The sequence below is a fragment of the Mytilus galloprovincialis genome, chromosome 5, assembly GCF_965363235.1.
Source record: "Mytilus galloprovincialis chromosome 5, xbMytGall1.hap1.1, whole genome shotgun sequence".
NCBI lineage: Eukaryota > Metazoa > Mollusca > Bivalvia > Mytilida > Mytilidae > Mytilus > Mytilus galloprovincialis.
The window spans coordinates 20862808-20880780 of record NC_134842.1 but is presented as its reverse complement, the minus strand read 5'-3'; the positions used below and the strand labels follow the sequence as shown (position 1 = coordinate 20880780).

The 17973-nt window shown below is 32.2% G+C and overlaps 1 long non-coding RNA gene across 1 annotated transcript; it reads left to right on the top strand.

Annotated features, from left to right (window-relative positions):
- Positions 1-8538: 8538 nt before the first annotated feature.
- On the top strand, positions 8539-15533 carry LOC143075375 (uncharacterized). The gene is made up of 5 exons (XR_012978297.1): positions 8539-8651; positions 9744-9869; positions 11401-11556; positions 13769-13915; positions 15117-15533. It is a non-coding gene; the product is annotated as an uncharacterized LOC143075375 (long non-coding RNA).
- The last annotated feature ends 2440 nt before the right edge of the window (positions 15534-17973 follow it).

Here is a 17973-nt window from a genome sequence, read left to right as displayed (position 1 = left end):
CACTAATAAACTCATCAAAGATACCAGGACTAAAATGTTTTATTAACGTTAGGCGCGCGTTTCGTCTATAAAAGACTCACCACTGACACTTAAAACACAACAAAAAAGTTAAAAAAGGCCAAATAAAGTACGAAGTTGAAGAGCACTGAGGACCAATAGTTCCAAAAAGTTTTCCAAAATACAGCTAAGGTTATCTATTCCTGGGGTAGAATCTTAGTATTTCAAACATTATAAGTTTGGTAAGCAGTTATTTATCATTATAACCATATCAATGATAATTCTGATCAACACAGACTTCTGGGTTGGTGATACTCTCGACGAAAAAAATTTCCACCAGCAGTACGATATTAACCCAGTGATTGTAAATACAATCATCATAGGAACTAGGATTGGATTTTTTTTATTACGCCAGATGTGCGTTTCGCCGATTACAAACTCATCAGTGAAGCTTACTATATCAATAGTTGCTAGTGCTGGCTACTAGACTGGTGATACCCCCACCAAATTTAAAATAAATGGTCCTAATTAACGGGGATTAGCTCTTTACACAAAATTACAATGTGTCTTCGTCTAAACATGCGACATATTTTATCTGTCACAGATTTTTATAGATTTGAACAGTCGTCGGAACTGTTACTGTATGTGGGACATTTCGACTGAGTATTGATTTGATGAATACAATACAGATGATTAATGCATTGCAAAAGGATTTTACTCTGTCGGGCATCAAGTCTAATCCCTTTTGTGGTCAGATCCATTCCTCCCATTAACATATCCTACTGTTGTATTATTCAAAGTTGAAGCTGATTTTTGTACGTTTATGTAGTTGTAAAAGCGTTGATTGAAGTCCGTTGGAGGCGTTTCATACTATAAATGTGCACACGATCAACGTTCTTATAACAATTTTAAATTTGATTAAAGAAGAAAGGAATGTTTAAGATGATATTGTTATTCTACAACTATAGAATTACGTGCTTAATAATAGTTGCATTAATTTTCCTTTGCATTGTTAAAATGTTCATGATGCTGTCACGTAAAGAACGACGCAAAGTGATTATTTGTACATAATGGAAATAGAATACAATTAAAGAACGCTCTCGATTTATGTTTGCCAATCATAACTATGGATTGTTTTGAAACATAGCATGACATGTTTTTTAATAGTTATGTAATTGTTAGAATACAAAAATGTCATTCTCCGCAGTACAAAATAACAGGTTATGTCCTTAAAAGTTTGCTGAAACAAAACATTTAGTTGAATGTTTTCAAAATTCGTGTTTTTGATTTGATTGAATATTCCTATTTTAAGTTTTTCACCAGTACAAGTAAGTCGTTAGGAAAATCTATATTTAAGACTCGATTGACTAGATCCTTACGGAAGTTACTGCTGCCTGTAACAACTGCCAGACAATAAAATGTACAAAATAAAAAATGTAAAGATATCTTGAAACCATCATACAGTCTTTAACAATAAGCAGGTGTTATTAGATGTTAAAAGAATATGCCAATCTAACGATATTTCACTAAACCAATTTCCATACATTAGAAAACCGTTAGGCTATTATTTAGGAGATAACTGTATAGTATTTTAAGCTCCGACGGCATCAATTGGGGATTTAATGGTCGCAAATTAAGTTTACTGGCGACACGTTAGCGGAGATAGTAAACGGGTATTTGCGACCATCAAATCCCAAATTGATGCCGTCGGAGCTTAAACTACAATATTGTTATCTCCATTCTAATGAAACTGACAGAAAACAACGTTAAAACATGTATTTAAAATCTGTCATATGCCGTCTGCGCTTGCGCGTACGTCCCATAGCATCAATTGTCAATTGATGCCATGTAAGAAAGTGACGTTATCCAATCAAAATGAACGTTACAAACGTTGTTGCAATAAGCAATAAATACAGTTCATGGATGTTAGAATACGATATTTTCGATTGCATACTACAATCACGAGGCACTCCCAAATCATATTTTATTACGTAAAAAACTACATCTCCGACGACTGCAGGTACAAACTGTGAAACTTGTACATATACCAGTACGGCGAAAGCGAGAAAAGCAATCCAGTTGAGATGACCAATGATAATCTGTTTATCGCTATTTTATCTATGACGACTTGTTAATTTCATGTCAATTTCATTAGCAACGCCACTGCCTCCTTTGTGATAATTTTTCATCTCAAGCGAGTAGCATGGCATGAATGATTATCACAAAAAAAAAAGACCAACGGACAAATGCACAAAATAGCGATCAAACTATTTCCCACATAAACCAGCTTGCAAGAGGAAATCAAACCAATAATTTGAAATACAATGTAAGACATGTGACAAAATAGCCATTCTCAATTGCTTGAAAAGGTTTGCTTTCAAAATATTTCCAATAGACTTGAAAATTGTATAATGCCGTATTAATGGTTTTGGAATCAAAACATTTTACGTTTCTTAATTTCTGTGAAAACAAGGTTAAAGTTTTTGTTATCCATTTATGTCCATTTTTTCTTTCACAACCATTCAGAAAAAGAGTTAAAGTGCAAATACGACATTTTGGAAGCAAACATTTCAACCAAATTTTCAAAGCTTGCTCGTGCGATTTATAGTTGTTAAAAAAAATAGTATTTACTACACTTTGGAAACCAATAAAGTTAACAGTAGTATGCCGCTGTTCGCAATTCATAAATCAAGTGAGAGAGAAAAACAAATCCGGGTTACAAACTAAAACTGAGAGAGAGACACATCAAATATCAGGCGAGAACTCACGATGAGATTCGAGAAGGCTAGAATGGTCATGCATATTTGTTGAAGGAGTTGTTTTATCTATTGTCGTTGTTATATCTTTTGTCGTAGATGTGATGTGTGTGCTCGAATGTTCGGTGAATTTATGAAATAAAAAAAAATTGACAATGCAAATTTCCAGTTTAAATAATTACTAAAATAAAACTTTGAGCGAATCTATGTATACCCATTTTCTATGTTTTCAAAGAATAATAGTAAAGAAACTTATTTAGGATTATTTTATTGATTCAGAGATCCATACATAAATATATGTCTTTGTGTTTTATATAAATACTTTATGTAGGTTAATAGTTTCCGGTAGTTAAGCCAGAGCAGGTCATATTACGTTGTAACATGAGAGAAAATTGTTAATAATTCTTTATATTTGTACTTTAAATTGAAATGAGTGATTCCACTACGTATGAGGAGAGAACTGGCTAGGTTTGTTATGACAATACATTTACAAAACGTTGAGCATGATTACATATTTCAAATGTCCTATAGATTTTCACGGGTGTCATTCGCTTTAACGAGAGAAATGGTCGTGAAAGAATATCTAACGGCGGTCAAGTATTGAGAGACGATCGTGAAAGCTCTGGTAACGGATCGTGAAAGACATTTAATGAAAATTCTAGGTCAGAATCTTTGAAGACTGTAACTATTTTGATAAGGATGAACATTAAAGCTATTTTTTTTATTCAACACTTTACCTCGAAAGTTAAAAAAAAACAACAACTAAAAACATCTCTAAATAAGTTTGAAAGATTCAGCTCTGAGAATCGGTCAAGTGCAATTCAGGCATCTTTCATGAGTAATTTGAGATTGAACGATAACCAACATTTTGTGCAACAGTACTTTCTTCAGTTCTGTATATACAACTCAGATTTTGTGGATTGATTTAACTATATACTACAGACTATAGAATACCAGAGCGCAAATGCTGTAATGTCTCGTCTGCTTTACTTATGCTAGTTAATTTTTGGAACGTCTATAATATCAAGGGTTTTACTAGAAGTGTCAAATGCGCTTAATGCGCTTAATGTATTTTTGTCCATCTGATGAGACAAGCCTTTTCAATTGATTTTTATAGTTCGTTCTTATGTTGTACTGTTATACCACTGTCTCGGGTTATGGGGAGGGTTGGCATCCCGATAACATGTCTAACCCCGCCACATTATTTATGTAATGTGCCTGTCCAAAGTCAGGAGCCTGTAATTCGGTGGTTGTCTTTTGTTTATGTGTTACATATTTGTTTTTCGTTCATTTTTTATACAAATAAGGCCGTTAGTTTTCTCGTTTGAATTATTTTACATTGTCATGTCGGGGCCTTTTATAGCTGACTATGCGGTATGGGCTTTGCTCATTGTTGAAAACCGTACGGTGACCTATAGTTGTCAATGTCTGTGTCATTTTGGTCTCTTTTGGATAGTTGTCTCTTTGGCAATCATACCACATCTTCTTTTTTTTTTAAATTATGATTGTCAATGGTTCATAAAAAGAGTGCAAGGTCAGATGAACAATGACATGCAGATCTCTACAAATATCCCGTAGACCAAATAAATGTGTTCCGATCCTTACAGTGCCTTAAAACTGACAAATGTAAAAGTTATGCTTGGCCAATTAATTCGAAACATAAGGTCAATAGTATATGAACCCTGACCGACAGCCAGACATAGACATCTTACTATCATACAATATATCAAATACAATTGACGTCATCATGGTCATATATGAAACATGCAGACAGACATGTACACCATACACGAAGTACCATGGCGCTATAGCATACAGGTATATATCCTAAAGGCTAGACAACATTAAACGAGCATTGTCGAATGATGTATGATAATGAGTTCGATGTTATTTGAAACCTTGCAGAAAATGTACACCTCACAATCATAACAACAGACAGTTATCCTAAAGCTTAACGAATCCGCGATACGGACTTGACCACAAAAATGAATCTTCATCCATGAAATGAGGCAAATTCGGGGTCAGGTCAATCCTGTCTGATGGACATGTAATTTATAGGATCCAATATACAAAATGTGGGTATCCTACAACTCGTGATAAGTGAGTACTTCACATGACAATAAAAAGCTTCATCCTACAATCATCCAACTATTTTACATTTCATTTTCTGAAAAAATTAATACTTTGAAAAGCTTAAAGCTATGGAGGATGTTGATCTAAATAGCTTTTCTCAATACCAATAACAAATATTAATTGTGATATAATTGAAAAATAATTTGAACGTCTTCGTAGCATCAGATCTTTCACGATCCTTTTCACGATCTTCAAAAATGCGGTACGTGATCTTTCACGATCCGCAAAATCAATTTTTGTGTAAATAGTTCTTTATTTACCAAGTTTCAGATTATGTTTATACAAAATAACTATGAGAACCATTTGATTAATTCAAATAGAATGCCCTTATTCGTATTAAAGTAGTTTTTCTAATCGAATTTGAGAAAAAATCATGTTTGTTTACATTTTTTATGTCATTGAAATGTCGAGAAGCAATCTGCCTTTTGTTGTTTTGTAATAACTATGTACTTTTAAAACTGGATATTCTCACATATGGATCATAATGTTGAACCATTTTGACAGACAGTTTTATTTTGTCGTAAATTTGTCTGTGTAATTAATTAAATTAGAATATGTATTGACCTTTTATATGTCTTCTCGATTAAATGTCTTTCACGATCCGTTACCAGAACTTTCACGATCGTCTCTCAATACTTGACCGCCGTTAGATATTCTTTCACGATCATTTCTCTCGTTAAACCGAATGACACCCGTGATTTTGGTCTGAAAATTAAAAAAAAAAACGAAGAAAATTATATCTTGTTGCCTTACTTTATTATGGAATTGTCAAAGGCTGCATTAACCACGTATATTGTATGCTTCTCATATAACAATTTATAATGGACAGTAAAACACGAATAATAATAAAAGATTTAAACCAAAAATGATTGTTTTTAAGTGCACCTTTTTAGCCGTCATTAGTACGGTAAGGTAAAAATAAATTAGGCGATTAATGTTTTTGTTACAGAAAAATAAAAGTACAGAAATAGTATTTCGTTTTCTGGCATACAGTGCTTGAATCTGAAATACACTTTCTCAATATACACATATTTGAACATATTTCAATTGAAATAGTGCGTATCAGATTCAAAAACAATAACTAAATGTTTATAGATGAGGTCAACATTCTCTGCCTGATACGAGAGTATTATGCTATCGTAAATGAAAAAATTTCAATGAGACACGTAACATCTAATAGGAATACTACGTGTATTATCGCTACAGCATTACCATCACTGTGACCACTTTGATTAGCTGAATATCTGTAGTAAAGGATCATATGTTCACAGAAATAGCTATTTTAATAGTTAGTCTGAATATTACTCTACGACAGATCCATTCATTGGATCACCTGTGAAAGTGAAACACGTCTGGAATAATATAAAAAGCAAGTCTAAAAGGGTACAACATAATCAAAAAAAGATAAAATCATGAACAAATGTTAAATATTTCAGATAACTAATATTCTTCATCAGTAAGAAGTCAAATGGTTTTTATCTTAAAATGTGGAAGTCACACCGTGTTAATAATACATGTAAGTATGAGGCAGCTAAATTCAATGTACAATAAGCTGTGAAAGTGTTTTTATCTGCACCCAATTTCACCTAAAAGGTAAACAAAAGTATTGCGTTTCCCGGTTATCAGTTGACCTTTTATGTACCCAAGGCAGGTGAAGGAAGTCATATTATAATTAGGTGGTCTTTGATCGCATGGTAGGGTATACACAAAATTATTGTCATGAAAAACTGCAGTGTGTATATCAATGATATTATTTTTTGTAACAGATTGAAAAATTTTACTGAGAATTATTGGAAAAGGTTTCTATATTTTTTTTTTACAAATTTTAAGTAAAATGACTATTGACTTGATATCATTTGGCTTCAAAACAGAATAATAATGTTCTTATATTGCACCTAACTGTTTCAGGGAAAGCGGTAGTATCTATTCATTCATAGGCGACAATAAATGCATAAGTTGTGAGGAAGAATCTCGGATAAAATAAGATTGATATTAGATTTAAGTGTAAACACTTAAAATAATTTCCGTTTACAACATCTTCAAACATTTTTTTCTGTTTAATGTTTGCAATGTAAATAAAATTAACCACTTGTTTGCATCCTGAATTTGATCTAATATAAATATATAAAGGTCATTAGATAAAATTGGTAAACGTATTTCTGAGCAGGGCTGCATACACTGCATATGGGAAATTTCAAATGGAATATTATGTTTTATAAAATAGGTGTAATTCTATTTTGTCTGATAATAAGCAATATATCATGTGAGAATAATGATACATGCAAGGGAGGGAAATGCACGAAATCGTTACCGGTACCACTTTTAGACCATTTGAACGCACCACATGTCGACATGAAATCAATCGACGACTCCACTTGAATGTACCATCAGCGTAGAAATCGTGTACATCCTAAAAAATAATGTGACAGTTGTTATCCATTCGTTTTATATGTTTGAACTTTTGATTTTGCAATTTGAATACGAGCTTTTCGTTTTGAATTTTCCTAGTTCGGTATTTTTGTTTTTGTTATTCTACTTTTTAAGAACGTTTGAAATTATCTTGAAATAATCATTTATAATCACATTTTAAATATCATTGAAAAAGACCAGCTAGTTTTTTTTTCTGAAATTTACCACGTAAAATAGTTCTATAGTACATTATATTGACAACAATATGCAAACAAAACAAACATACATAATAGGTAAAAATTTCAAAATAGGGACACAGCAGACAACACTGTGTTATAATCTTTATGACTGTAAAACAAACAAATATGTCAACATAAAAAAAGACATATAGACAAGGCTCATTAGCAAAATCGAGAGACAAGAATACAACAATTTTAAGAAGTATTTAGAATTGTTTCATTTTGTTTGCTACTGTTTTTATATTTTATTCAATTTGTACTGTTTATCAAAATTGTATTCGAGTATGGCATTATCTTTTTATTTACGGCATGTTCCATCAACTACAATCATTTTTTGTTGGCGTCTTGGTAAGATTCATTTGCTAAATTATGTGTACTATATGTACTATATGTACTATTTACTACATTAACTTTTTGTTGGTGTTTCTAGACAGTTGTGTTGTATTTCATAGTATATATCCACGCAGTTTTTGACTGCTGGTACTTATTAGTATTATCAATTTAGCCAATAATGTCTGTTAATGTTGCTCATTTTGTTCCCATTTTCATCAATACAGCGGAACTATTAAACAACTGTTATATAATTGGAAGTTCATGCTAGTTGTAAAATCTATTATTTTCCTAGGGAAATGCATTTTAAAAGTCAGGATTTAACGGTTGTTTTCCATGTGTAACGTTGGTTGTGTGATAATTTAATTTTTAATTTTGTGAAGGGTTAAGGAGTACCATTTTTGATTATCCTAAGTCTTTGGTTCCTGGGTTGTTGTTTTTTAAGTTATAACAATATTGTTCTCCTATATTTTTCTTTAGATTATAAAAGGTAGAAATTGTATTCAGATGTATTATCTTGATTATTTGCAATTGATTGATCAACTTATCGCACAATTTGGCTATTTATCGGAGATAATTTATTGTTGGTTGAAGAACCCTTAATTCCATGATAGAACCATTAGACGTCCTTTTGCTGATTAACAAGAGGCTAAAAAAATAGATTTTTTTGTTTTAGAAAGTTTAGTTTTGGATAACAGGATTGACATTATGAACAGAGATATAAACCAAATGAAGAATCAACAAAACGAAATGGAAACTCGTGCAATAGAGGAAAATGAAAGATCAGGTATGACAAATAGTTGCAGTAAGAAAACAAATACTAGAACTAATAACAAAAGTTATCAAAGAAATTAAAGGGAGATTATAAAGTTATGAAAAAACATATTTAATTTTAGTTTCTTGTGTATAATTCAATTCGGAGTTTAGTATGACGTCCATTATCACTGAACTAATATACATATTTGTTTAGGAGCCAGCTGAAGGACGCCTCCGGGTGCGCAAGTTTCTCGCTGCATTAAAGACCCATTAGTGACTTTCGACTGTTGCCTGCTCTATGGTCGGGTTGTTGTCTCTTTGACACATTCCCTATTTCCATTCTCAATTTCAGTAGTCTACTGAACACACTTTTAAAAGAATATGTGCCTCAAAAACATCACAAAAAGTAAACTAATTCTACACTAAATATTGTTTCAGTCACGAATTGACAATTGTAGTGGCGACACCAGGGTATCATCATTTCGTATCTGATTTTCGTCACTCAAAATTATCAAAACAAAAAAAAAATGGATTAAAAACCCAAGTCTATAAAAATATTGATTTCTGTTGCGAATTGTAAATCAATAAGGATTAATAATCTTGGATGTAATCTGTTATAAACGTCGTTATGTTCCAGAAATTTTAATAAAAGTGGCAGACAGCAATCGAAAAAAAGATTAAAGACATCGACATAGCAACATTCTATCTGTAGTCTGCAATAATTCAATCTCTTAAGCAAGCAAGATCTGAAAACGTTCACAATGAGTTAAAGCATTAACATTAGTTGTTCATTATAAATTATACAATGTATGGTATAACATTATTTCCGGCAGAAAAAATATTTAAACACCATAAATACCAATAAAATAACATGATTGTTGTAAGACAGAAATACGATAAAACGTTGGGAATGTTTTATTTCTTTTATGAAGGTACCTGGATACAGGCAATGTCATACAATGTTAGGTTTATATTTTGAACAAGATAAACTAAAAGGAAAGTGGACTTTTCAAATAGAGAAGAAAAAACACTAGGGCAGTCAAATGTAAAATATTTGAATTCATATAGAATATAACACTTTTCCTGCATTTATTAAAATGTTATTTTCCCCCTGTCATTAAAGGTAATTTAACGTCTGAGATCGTCGCTGAAGTGAGGCAATTAGGAAGACAGCAACAAGAATTAATTACAGACGTGCAACAATTGAAACTTTATAAAGAATCAGTAATCTCTACAAAAGAAGAAAAAGGTAAAATCATTTTGATATCATTTAAAGATGTTGATCATGATAGTTCATACACTCAATTCATTTCAATTCAATGCAATTCAATATTTTATTAGAAAGAGCACAATAATAAAGTAATTTTTATTTTCGACATTAAGTCGTGGAATCAATTCATAAGACATATAGAAACACACTTTTAAATTATTAATAATAAAATTGCAAAAGGCACAATATGTATCTCTATAACAAGCTAGTGTATAATTTTTACGCCAATTGTAGCATTGAGGTCCCCCGTAATCGACATTGTGGCATACATTGACAATATTCCATTTGTTCCTCTATTCCTAAGATTTCAACCGGTGTAAACGGTATTTCTGTAATAAGTAGATGAAGGGCCGCAGTCGTCGATTTCATTATTAAAAATAGGCTATTTTCAATGTGCATGCGTATGTACAAGTAGTTATCTTGGCGATTATACCACATCTTCTTAACTTTATATTATCTATTTAAAAATGATGAAAAGGTTATGTTAGAATAATGTTTACTTGAATTTACAAAAGATATAGAATACGGAATGATTTATTTTGTTATATATCGTGTTTGAATCGGTAGTAAAGATGTTGTGGTCTCGTTCCAAGATCCAGATAGATAAATTGTATAAAAATCATCGTCATCAAAACGAAGTGTATATCCCTCTTCGAAACAAGATCTAGAGTTGAAAACATATGTTTAATATACTCTTGATAAAAAGAAATATTGAATTCATTTTTGTAAAACCCCAATTCGTGACAGCCTAAAATGCTAAACAATTTAATCTCAATTAAAGAAACCATTCCCAAAAAAACTATATTTCTATCGTTTATAAAATAATTCTATTTTGCCTCGAATCCTTGAAAGCTGCTAATGAAGCTTTCTTATGAAAACATTGTTTCCCCTATCTTGTCAGCCTCTAACAAACGGGGAATGTGTCAATGCGACAACAACTCGACCATAGAGCAGCAACAGCCGAATGCCACCAATGGGTCTTCAATGTAGCGAGAAATTCCAGAGTTCACAAGAGGGATTTTCGCTTCTAGTGTTTTTGAAATCGTACCAGATATTCGAAATCCTATGTGATTTTCCATGAATTGCCATTACATTTTTTTCTGATTAACACGTGTTTTTATTATTCATAGTTTTTTTTTAAAAGGTGCAATTGTTAAATGTATAAAAAATCAAAAGAGAATTATTTATAGCCAAGTTAACAAATCAAATATTTCGAAAACAAGAACACGGAACCTTCCCTTTTCTGTATTCTTAGTTCCTTTAAATATATATAGACTATCAACTTATAACAGACATTCAAAAGGCGTATAAAGTAACGAACATCTTTAATCTGCGCTGACCGTTTTCTCCGTATTTCTCTGATGATCATTTTCTAAAGATATGTCAATGTCTAATGTAATTTATGGCAATGATTTATGATGATTTTTTTTATTCCCTCACTAACTTATTAAATGGTGTTTTTTTAATATGATTGTATTGTGGGAGGTATTTTTTTTATATTTTTTTAAAGATAATTTCACAGCAGAAGTTAAAGATGAATTGAAGACTTTGGAATTTCAACTGGCTGGCAACCAAGACGATGTCCAACTTTTAAAAACATTCCAAGCATCAGTGACATCAAACATTGATTTGGCTGTCAAGAGAATATCTGTTAATGAACAAAAAGGTGAGGTAATTTAAGTAACGAAACACGAAAGTAAGATTTATTATAGATTAAATCAAAATGTGTATATGAACAAATTATACCGTTCGTATCCGTGCATTCTAAAATATTGTAAGAGAACCATCATTTACATTCCGCTACGGGTATACCTCGTTGTCACCGCGCTTATTATGTGACCTCACTGCGATTATCACGATCTTACGACGCCCATCACGTTCTCAATAGGATCATATCACGATCTATCCGATTGCAACACGATCATACCACGTTTATTCTGCGATTATAGCACACTCTATTTACAATCATTCTACGATCTTATAACGTTCATATCGCGATCTAATTACGCTCTCAACAGAAACATCAAAATCATGTTCCATGTAAATGCTGCCCCATTATCTTATCGTCATTAATACGTAGAATTTCGAAAGCATAACAGGAAAGCCACCAAAATCTACCAGATCACCAGTGGGCGTGATGGTAGGGTTCCAGTAGAGGTAGAGTCAGATGAACCTCTGATACGAATTCTGATCCAGTAGAGATTTGATCAACCAGTCCAACCTGAATCACAATATTTTGCTGATCCATCAATATCAAAGGATGATATTTTATTGAACAATAGTGGGAATGATTCAGATGGGACGATATCCCTATTGGGCCTCGAAATGAGGAACTCACAAGTCAAGTAAAAAATCTCTGTATAGTGATATTGGACATTTTCTATTTTTTTACAAATGACTGAGCTTAACCATGTGTGGTGATTAGGAAAGCAGAGGAACATAGAATAAATGTGTAAAAACTATAGAGCTATTTAATGTGTTCAAAGTATTACATTTTCAAAGAACTTGTTGTGTTAAAAAGGGGATTTTTTACCACAAGAAGCCGCATCACGAAAGGATGTTCCGGGTATGATAATTTACAGAAAAAGTCATCTCACTTCGTACCCCGAAAATTTAACCACATATGTGAAAATGTCACAGCTTCGAAACGAGCTATCATACATATCCAATTTTACGATATGGACTGAGCTAGAGGAAAAAACGTTACCATTACCGCCTATATAAAAACAATTAAAGATATTGACCCAAGTTGTGTCAAGCATGGTTGAGCTGTTTGAAATTATGGACATAAGGTCAAATTTACATTCAAACAAACAAAACATGGAGAGATTTTATATGTTTTATGTGACAATGACAATGAGCATGGGTAAAACTCGAAATAGTCGTTGAAAGACATAGTCAGGTCGTGTGACGAACGTGACGAGGACGATACGAGCGTGCTAGAATGTGATGGTCGTCGTGAGGTTGTATGAACGTCGCTGTGAGATCGTAGTGCAATCTGTCTGACTAAAATCGCGCTTTTGCTACGCTCTCGCTACGATAGTACAGCGACCATTGCGATAATATCACGACCTAACTACGATCTCGCTACGCTTTTACTACGTCCTGATGTCGCCACGACCGTACCACGATTGTTCAAAAGACTACAACCTGAACAAAGAACAGAAAAATTGTTTAAGCCATCATTTGGTTTTTGACGCAGCAATAAAATCGTTCACCTGAAGATGGCTGCAGCTGTCACCTTAACAATAACGTATACTTGTTCAGCAGCATTCACAATTATACAAAGGAACCAAATTTAAATATCCCATCAGACTAACAAATGCAAGAGGTGCCTTACTTAGGAAAGGCGTTCAATATGCAGCGGCATTAAACTTGTTTTGTGAGATATCATCCCTTCAATTCCACATCTAGTGTAAAAGAAACAAACACACATAAATACATATAGTAAAACAAAGTTTAAAAGAAGTCAGAGTCCGGTGCTAGAATAGGTAATGTAGCCGTATTTGGCACAACGTTTTGGAATTTTGGATCATCAATGCTCTTCAACTTTGTGCTTGTATGGCTTTATAAATATTTTGATATGAGCGTCACTGATGAGTCTTATGTAGACGAAACGCGCGTCTGGCGTACTAAATTATAATCTTGGTACCTTTGATAACTACTAACAAACAAAGCAAAATGACAATAATCAATGATCTATAATTGTTTGAGGAGTGCAGCTAATATAATTAATTGAACATAAGCTTTCCTTGCCTCCAATTTATTATTGGTACATAATTGTTCTTTTAAATAGGACTGTCACCAACAACGGGGACTATTTGTTTAAGATTAAATCAAAAGTTGTATTATAATCCTTTCAATGTCTTTTGTTTTAGTTTCTATTGTCGACGACAAGGTACACCATTTAGAGGAAGAGCACAATTCGATTCGTTCCGACACAAACCATGTAAAAAGTCGTCAGAACTCAATTTCCTCAGACATCAGTAGAGCTTTCAGTCGTCTTGATTCAAACGAGAAACACGGTAATGTCAATGCTCTGGGAAATGTATGAAATAAAGCAGATTGATCATAGATTATATACACGATGAAATTATTTCGACTTATAAATTTGGAATGCTCTGTAATATCTTCCGCCTGTTTTCCCTGTTTTCCCAAAACGTAGATTTGGTGTCGTCTGCCATCTTGGATTGAACATTAAATAGTGGTTTCGAAAAATGTCACAATCAACGCGCGTATATGTCTCTAGTTGATTATCGCTTCAGAATCAACTTCTCTTAAAGCCTCTAGTAAAACACGTTTTTGATCAGACAGCTGTCCATATTTGGTTTGACCGTACACCAAGAGCATTACATTATGATCATTTCATTTCAGTATCTTATTTATTCACGAAGGTCCAACCCGAGGCAGATTAAGGTGACAGGGGCCAAACTTTTCACCATTAATGCAGCTACATATACGATAAATGCATATAATTTTTTACAGCATTAGTCAAAACGTTGGCTATCTGGGTTTTTCCAAAATACTTGTTTCACAACTATCAATTGCGAGCGTTCAATCTTTTTCAACTATTAAAGAGTAAAATATCAATTTGAAATCATTCAATATTATTTTTATATTGCACAATATACAGTACATGTGGATGATTGTTTATCTATTTATAGCAATAGTACCTGTCTAGTATATATATCAAGTTATACATGTACTCGCCATTTTTTTTTATTTATTAGAAACCAATACCACTCCCTAATGCAATCGAGTGAAGTTATTACATATGATAAAAAAAAATATGATATTATATACAAAACACCGCAAAACTATCCAAAATATATGAAATATCTAAAATTTGTTTTGTAATTTTTCTTTATGTTGCAGTTATATAAAAAATTTTGTCAAATATTCAATCATAAAAATTTGAAAAACGCATTTTATGAACTTGCTCAAAAGTTATCAACAATAGGTTACTTTTTTGAATTTGCACTGATTTATTTTCATGAACTTTTAATCCTGACACATATTAATTGGTTTGTCCCAAATCGGGAACCTCGTTAGTGCCCATTTTGTATCATATTTAATGTATTTAAATATTTTGGGAAATTATAGCGAGTACAAATAAATATGACTCATTGGAGAAAGGTAAAGCATACTTGTTTAAAAAAAATGTACGAATTAAGATGATTGAAATTGATTTCAACTTATACAAGATAATGGTTTATATTTTTTCAGTTGGTTTTACGGCTTGTATTGGTAAGAGTGATGGATCAACAATATCAGCAGGTCAACCAATACCATTTACATTAAGACGGTCGAGCTTTAATGTCGATATGTCTAGTGTAACAAGCAATGGAAAGTTCACAATAACAACAAAGGGTTTATACCTTGTATCGGCATCGATAATAAGTCAAACAAACAATGGCTTTTTTTCAATAAATGATGGCTCGTATAAAATTGCATATGGATACACTGCTGAACATAACGGAGAGAACACATATGATCACAGTGGTACAGTAACAGTAGTGCGGTATTTTATCTACGGTGAAATCATAACCGTAGTCCCATGGCAAACAATGTACATTGATGCTTGGTCCTGTATGACTGCCGTTAAAATAAAATAAAAACAATAAAGAAATTTCTTTGCTGGCATAGCGGTTTGCTTTATAGTGATTAATATTATATTACAATGTTGACTGCTGTATCCCTGTTTATGATGTTTTTTTACAATTTATGTAGCTTTGTTTGTTTTGTCCACACATTGTTGTGACTTTTCGTCTGTTTTACGCTATTAAGCTTTTGTTAATATGAAATCTATAGAACCTACCTTAAATTAATAAATCGATTATCTGTACAAATACAAAGGGAATCAAACAATTTTTCTAACTTCTGCTCAAAACAAATAGTTTCTTCAAAAAGATTTTAATTAATAGTTATCAAAAGTACCAGGATTATAATTTATTACGATAAGACTAATCAGTGACGCTCATATCAAAATTGCTATAAAGCCAAACAATACAAAGTTGAAGAGCATAAAGGATCCAAAATTCCAAAAATTTGTGTCAAATACGGCTAAGGTAATCTATTCCTGGGACAAGGAAATCCTTAGTTTTTCGTAAAATTCAAAGTTCTGTAACAGGAAATTTATAAAAATGATCACATTATTGATATTCATGTCAACACCGAAGTGCTGACTACTGGGCTGGTGAAACCCTCGGCGACGAAACGTCTACCAGCAGTGGCATCGACCCAGTGGTGTAAATAGTTATCAAAAGTACCAGGATTATAATTTAGTACGCCAGACGCGCGTTTCGTCTACATAAGACTCATCAGTGACGCTCATATCAAAATAGTTATAAAGCTAAACAATACAAAGTTGAAGAGCATAAATTAGTTTAAAACAAAGTATAGAATACGCATCCCAAAACACAATTTTAAAAGTTTTAATTGGTCTGCGCCTTAATGATATATTTGTATTTTGATACAATGTGATGTACATGTAAATTGCATGTAAATTTTGTTAACTGGTGTCAACAATTTCATATTCATGTACTGGTTATCAAAACAGATTTAATTTGAAACCAATATTCTTTACATGAAACTACTTGTAAATAGATGAACAGTACAAGACGTTTGGTATAAATACGGCCTTACAATTGAAGTCAAACAATATTATTCCGTCGAAGGATGCACTCAAACATAAAACATCAAAATATGGTGACACATTAAAGCTGAATACGGTTACTCAGTATAAAGCTTCAAAATACACATCAGAAGTAAAAAGATCTATACATTTGTTGCTTAGTCTTTAGTTTTCTATGTTGTGTTTTCTGTACTATTATTTGTCGGTTTGTCTTTTTATTCTAGCCATGACGTTATCAGTTTATTCTATGAGTTTGGCTACCGCTCTGGTATCTTTCGTCCCTCTTTTGGACACATCTACTCATGCTAAATTCAATCAAAGTAATACGTTTATAGAACAAAGAGAATTTCTATCACAGATATACGAGATGAAAATATAGTGCAAATATTTAACGTAATGTTTCCCCTATTCACGTCTTATGTTTATAACATTACTTTATACAGTTGTATGGGTACCTTTGATACATATTTTGATCATAAAAGTAACACAACACAGAGTACAGAGATTTACTCGTTTATTACAAAACAATACGAGTGATTTATATTTCCAATAAAAATAAAAATCTTTGTATTATTGAAAATATATATCACCAGGGTTTTTGACATCACAAACTAGTCAAAACATTTACTAAATTTAATTATTGTTACAAGGACATCATTCGTAAATACAAATCAACATGAAAATATCTTCTATGGTAATATTCTATACAATCTTGATACATAAATTCATGTATGTGAAGTTAGCAGCCGGTTCCTTATTCGTTATTCGATATTCAATATCCAACCGGTTGCTAGCAGTCGGTTGGATATTTAAAATTTTGTTGAAAATCATAAAAAAATATTACTTGATAACATTAAAAGCATGATTTTCATACTTAATAGGACTGATAAGATACGTATGAAATCGTTAAATGACCTCTTCAAGCTGTCGCAAATTCTAGTTGTCCTCGAATATAAATCTTTATCTAAGTTGCATATTTGTCTTTATGTAGTGTAGATTTTTGTCAATAAAACGACTTTAAAGATGTACTTTTGTATATGATATTTCTTAAAGCAAAAAGAAAAACATAGCTCTAGAAACTTTTAGAATTATAAATAAATAAATTTATGGAAAACCCAAAAAACAAATGTTCAGCCAAAACATGTCAAAATGTTAGAACCAAGGACACAGGGCAATGGTGAGAGCCCTGGTCTCTGAATCTTTCTTATATTATGCAGACATTTAGTCAGTAGGTAGATACAAACGTGACTAAAAGGAATTTGGGTACATTGCCCTGTGCCCTTTGTCCTAAAATTCCGATAATGTTTAGCTGAAAAGTGACAATATAAGCCCTCCATAGATATCGAATATGACATAATTCTGGGAAATTCTTCTAATAAAGCCTTTATATATATACAGAGCCTATGATTAATAAAATTTTATGGACATTGAAAGACTGGGGGTCTAATC